A 5817-nucleotide genomic window follows, 5' to 3' on the forward strand; every position below is an offset into this window, starting at 1 on the left:
ATTTTTCTCCTGCTTTTATATTCGTTAGATGTTCTGCTACCCTTTTCTTAAAGGGTCGTGTAGTGCGTCCTATGTATTGAAGACTGCATGTGTATTCGATCAAGTAGACAACATGATCCGTTTTGCAATTGCAATCGGCATTGATTTTACATAATTTACCATTGCTACTAGAACTAACTTCTTTGGTGGATTTTTGTCCGCTATAGTGATGCTCACATGCGACATAATTTAGGCAGTTGCACTTAAAAAAGCCTATAGGCAATTTGCCCAGCCAATTTTGTTTTTTTGGCTGTTTCAATTTGCTTGGTGCAAGAGTATTTTTCAAATTTTTGTTTTTGCGAAAAATCAATTTAGGTTCTTTCGGAATAATTGTTTTTAAGAGGTCATCTTTTTCCAATAGATGCCAATGTTTCCTCAGAATCATTTTAATTTCTTTAGAACCTTCATTATATGTTGTAATAAAATTAGCTGTGTCCTGTTGCATGTTTCCTTTCTCTTGTTTTTTCTTTTGTTTCTTTTGTAGAAGAGAATTTCTCTCAATGCATTTTACCTTCTTATAGGCTTTGTTCAGTTCTGTTTCATTATAGCCTCTTTCTATGAACCTCTTCTTCAATAAGACTGCTTCTTGTTCTAAGTGTTCTGTCGGTTGGTTTTTTATGGAGTTTGGTATGAATTGAACCTTCTTCATGGAACAATATAATGTCGAGAAAATCAATCTCTACTTTGTTCCTTTTTTCTGTAAAAGTGAGGTTGAAGTCATTTACATTTAAGGTTTTTACAAAGTCACTCAGAATATTGTCAGGGCCTTCCCAGATCATGATAATATCATCAATGTATCTTGCCCATTTAATAATGTACTTACTAAATGGATTATTGGACCATATATGGCATTCCTCCCATAGCCCCATGTAGAGGTTGGCAAAGCTGGGTGCAAAACGAGTTCCCATAGCTGTGCCTTGGAGCTGTAGGAAATATTCCTTTTCAAATAGAAAGAAGTTTTTTTCCAGAACAAATTTGATTGAATTTAGTAGAAACTTGCATGTTTCTTTTGGGAGATCAGTCAGGGTTTTTAGCCAAAAATCCACAGCTTCTATCCCTTTCTCGTGTGGTATGTTTGTATATAAAGCGCTTACGTCCATGGTCACCCAAATTAAATTCTCTTTCCAAACCACTTCTGTCATTTTTCCGATTGTGTCAGGGGTATCCCTCAGAAAAGATTTTAGTCTTGGTACTAGCGGTTGGAGAAAGTGGTCTATGTACTCTGATAATTTTGAGGTTAGGGAATTTATGCCTGAAACGATTGGTCTTCCTGGGGGTATCTTCATATTTTTATGCACCTTTGGAAGGTGATAGAAAATCGCTGTTGTGGGGTTATCGTTTTTCAGATAGGCTAATTCATCTTCATTCAGGACTTTCCCTTCCTTTGCATTGTCCAATATGTGGCAATATTCCTTTAGGAAGATGTTGGTGGGATCTCCTGGAAGTTTCCTGTAGTTTGTTTCATCCTTCAGGAGGTTGTATGCTTCTTTTATATAGTCCACTCTGTCTTGGATAATGATACCCCCTCCTTTATCCGCCTCTCTTATGATTAGATTGCTGTCTTCTTCCAGGTTCTTTATGAGGGTTTTTTCTTTCCTCGAAAGGTTGTCTTTTTTGATTTTATACCCCTCGCAGAGTTGGTTAAAATCTGCTTGTACCAGGTTTGAAAAAACCGCAATCAGGTTTCCCTTTGAGTGGACTGGGTAGAAAGTTGAATGGGGTTTTAGTGCGGTGTGTCTTTTTAGTGGAACTTTTTCAGCGGGAGTTGCGCTTTCATTTTCCAGATCTTCTAAGATATTTAGAAGATCAGACTCAGTTTCTGTCAACATATTCTGCCCTGCTCCCTCGTCTTTACTGGACAATTTGTTAAAATGTCTCTTCAGGGTTAGCTTCCGGGTGAATTTATGAAGATCAATAAATAGTTGGAAAGAATTTGGTCCCTTTGTGGGGGCAAATGATAAGCCTTTCTCTAGTATAGTTGTTTCTTCTTTTGTTAGGTGTCAAGGGTATGTCAAGGGAACTGAAATTTAAAGAGCTTAAATAAGAATGTAACATCAGATGCTTTAGAACCACAACTGCTAGGATATAACACTATTAAATAGGGTGTATTGTATTAGTGAATAGTATGGGATACACATGGTGATCCTGCGCAACAATGTATTACTCAGTAATCACACAATACAATATTAATATACAGGTGCAGTTTCCCACATATCCCCTATGGCTGCCACATGTGTCAGGGTTGACACTGTGGAAGGAAAAAATAAAGCAGCAGGGGTAGTTGAAAACAATCCTGATATAAGAGTTGTATGCTGTGTGATGTTTATAACATTCAGACTCTTGCAAGAGAAAACTAAAAATGGCTGCCACACAGTGAGAAAAACTTATGGAAGTGAGAGGAACAGAACAAATAATATTGGCACTCATATACGTTTAGATTTGTTTGTTTTTTAGGAGAGTAAGGCAAAGATACAATGTTCTGCGGTAGCTCAGAGGATCAAACTAGAGCAGTGCTTACCAAGCAGGAGCGCCAAGCAAAACTGGCCACAAGCTGAGGGAGTGAGCAGAGAATAGGAGCTGCTGCTATCAGCGGTAATGTGAAGCTGGCGGATGACGTCACCGCGTTCCCGTAGAACACTGCTGTGAGCTGACAGGCAAGGAGAGAGGTAGCTGGAACTGGAGTGCGGCAGAGAGATAAAGCAGAGTCCTCTCAACTTTAAATATAGAACACAGGAAAAACGATAAGTTGCCTTAAAGTAAAACAAGACAACAGAGATAGGAGTTTCAATGTTAAGTTTCTCAGGAGTTCAGAGGTTTGTGAACAGCGTTCACAGGATGGCATAGGTTCACAGAGGATCTAGGAAAGATTACTGCAATACTAAGCAATGAGATATCATGAGGAGGAGCCTTAAATAGGGAAAGGAGTGAGCCTGCTCTGGGTCTTAAAGGTACAGTGGTTATGTGATACCTGACAGAATCCCCCCTTCAAGGAGCCACTCCGGGGCTCAAAGCTTCGGGCGATCTGGATGTCGCTGATGGAAAAGTGTAATTAAACGTGGAGCCGAAATGTTGCAAGCTGGTTCCCAGGAATCCTCATCGTGCGAGTATCCTTTCCAATGAATGAGGTATTCTAAGTGACCTCGTCTAATTCGTGAATCCAAAATAGTGTGTACCTCATACTCCACAGTAGGATCTATAGTAACTGGTGGTTGCACTACCGAAGTAATGGGGTCTCTAACTTCTCTGTAGGGCTTGATAAGGGAGACGTGGAAAGTTGGATGAATTTTGAGGGTAGTTGGTAATTTGAGACGTATGGCATTAGCATTTATGGTACGTAATACTGGGTATGGACCGATGTATAGAGGAGACATCTTTTTTGAAGGAGTATTGAGACGTAAATGTTTGGTGGAGAGCCAAACCAGGTCACCTTCCTTATACTGAGGAGGAGGACGTCTACGGCGGTCATAATACCGTTTGTATACTTCTTTTGCGCTGTTTATAGCAGATTCAATAGTTTTGAAGTTAGCTGATATGTTGTCAGACAACTCAGATATAGTGGGGGATGATGTGGTAGAGTTTTGAAATAAATGGAAGTTTGGGTGAAAGCCGTAATTTGCAAAAAATGGTGTGATACCAGTGGTGGAATGGATAGTATTGTTGTAACAAAACTCTGCATAGGGGAGGTAATCAGACCAAGAATTTTGGTTGTTGGAACAATATAATCTTAGGAATTGTTCTAACCATTGATTACATCTCTCGGTCTGTCCATTGCATTGGGGGTGATAGGCAGTTGTCAGTTTCCTTTCAACTGAGAAGGTCTTGCAAAATTGGTGCCAAAGTTTACTAGAGAATTGAGTTCCTCTGTCACTGAGTATAGATATGGGTAAGCCATGTAGTTTAATAACATGTTCAATGAGCAAGTGAACTGTCTCTAGAGCAGTAGGAAGTTTGGGGAAAGCAATAAAATGAGACATCTTCGTGAATAGATCGACAACCACTAATATAGTATTGTTTTTTGATGATAGAGGTAAATCCACGATGAAATCTAGGGCGATTTCAGCCCAAGGTTTCTTTGGAGTTGGTAAAGGTAAAAGGAGACCATAAGGGGAATGTTTATCCCTCTTGGAAACAGAACAGGTTGCACAAGAGCTTACATAATTTCTGACATCGGCAGAGATGGTTGGCCACCAGTGGGTCCTATTTGCCAATTCCTGCGTTTTGCGCAAACCTGGATGACCAGCTAAAAAGCTGTCATGAATAGATCGGAGAAATGAAGGTCTAAGAGTAGGAGGGACATACAATTTTGTGTCATGAGTATAGAGACCTTGAGAGTTCTTTTGTAGGAGTTGTGATGGTTTTGTGGAATCCAAAGTTTGTTCCTTTTTAAGTAAGGGTGTCATATCCGTTGTAAAAGAGATGAAATTGTTTTCTGGAATCACTGAGCGAAGGGTTGGTGGAGAACTGGGATGGCCTCCAATTCTCGAAAGGGCATCGGCCTTTTGGTTTTTTGTTGCTGGTCGGTAGGTTATCAGAAAGTTGAAGCGTGAAAAAAAAAGATTCCAGCGAACCTGTCTGGCCGAGAGTGTTCTAGTGGATTTCAAATACTGGAGGTTTCTGTGATCCGTATAAATGAGTGTTGGCACTGGAGTGCCTTCAAGAAGGTGTCGCCAATGTTCTAAAGACAGTTTTATGGCTAAAAGTTCTTTATCACCAATAGGGTAATTTTGTTCTGCAGAGTTTAGAGTTCTAGAATAAAAGGCGACAGGATGAAGGGGTTTTTTCAAACTTTCTCTCTGTGAGAGAACAGCTCCAATAGCATGGTTGGAAGCGTCTACCTCCAGTACAAACTGTAAATTAGGATCAGGAAAACGGAGTATGGGAGCTGAAGTGAACATCTGTTTAAGTAAATCAAAAGCTTGTTGTGCTTGAGGGGTCCACTTAAACGATGTATTTGCTTTTGTCAGCGAAGTGAGAGGTAGAGATATCTTAGAGAAGTTTTTGATAAACTTGCGATAAAAATTCGCAAAACCCATAAAAGATTGAACCTGACGTACGCTTTTTGGTATGGGCCAGTTTAAGACTGCTTCAACCTTTTTGTTTTCCATACAGATACCTTTGGGAGAAATCTCATAACCGAGAAAGGATATAGACTGTGTATTGAAAAGGCATTTTTCTGCCTTGGCATATAAGTGGTTACCTCTTAGTCTAGAAAGTACTTGTCTAACATGAGAGATATGTTCTTCAAATGTTTTGGAGTAAATTAAAATATCGTCAAGATATATAACAATGAAAATATCTAAAATATCTCTAAAGATATCATTGATGAGGTGCTGAAAAGTTGCGGGCGCGTTACAGAGCCCAAAAGGCATGACGACATATTCGAACAAACCGTAACGGGTTTGAAATGCCGTCAGCCACTCATCGCCAGCTCTTATACGGATGAGGTTATAGGCACCCCTCAAATCCAGTTTGGTAAAGAATTTTGCGCCCTCTAACCTCTCTATTAACTCAGGAATAAGGGGTAAGGGGTAACGTTTTTTTATAGTAACCTTGTTAAGTTGACGATAATCGATAATGGGTCTAAGAGTACCATCCTTATTTTTCACGAAGAAAATTCCTGCACTAGCTGGAGAGGTAGAGGGGCGAATAAAACCCTTCTTAAGGTTTTCGTCTAGGTAAGTCTTTAAATGTAAGAGTTCTGGATTGGATAGAGGATAGATATGCCCTGTAGGGATTTCAGACCCTGGAATGATCTCTATAGGGCAATCATATTTTCTA

Source organism: Bombina bombina, chromosome 5 (assembly GCF_027579735.1).
Source record: "Bombina bombina isolate aBomBom1 chromosome 5, aBomBom1.pri, whole genome shotgun sequence".
Taxonomy (NCBI): domain Eukaryota; kingdom Metazoa; phylum Chordata; class Amphibia; order Anura; family Bombinatoridae; genus Bombina; species Bombina bombina.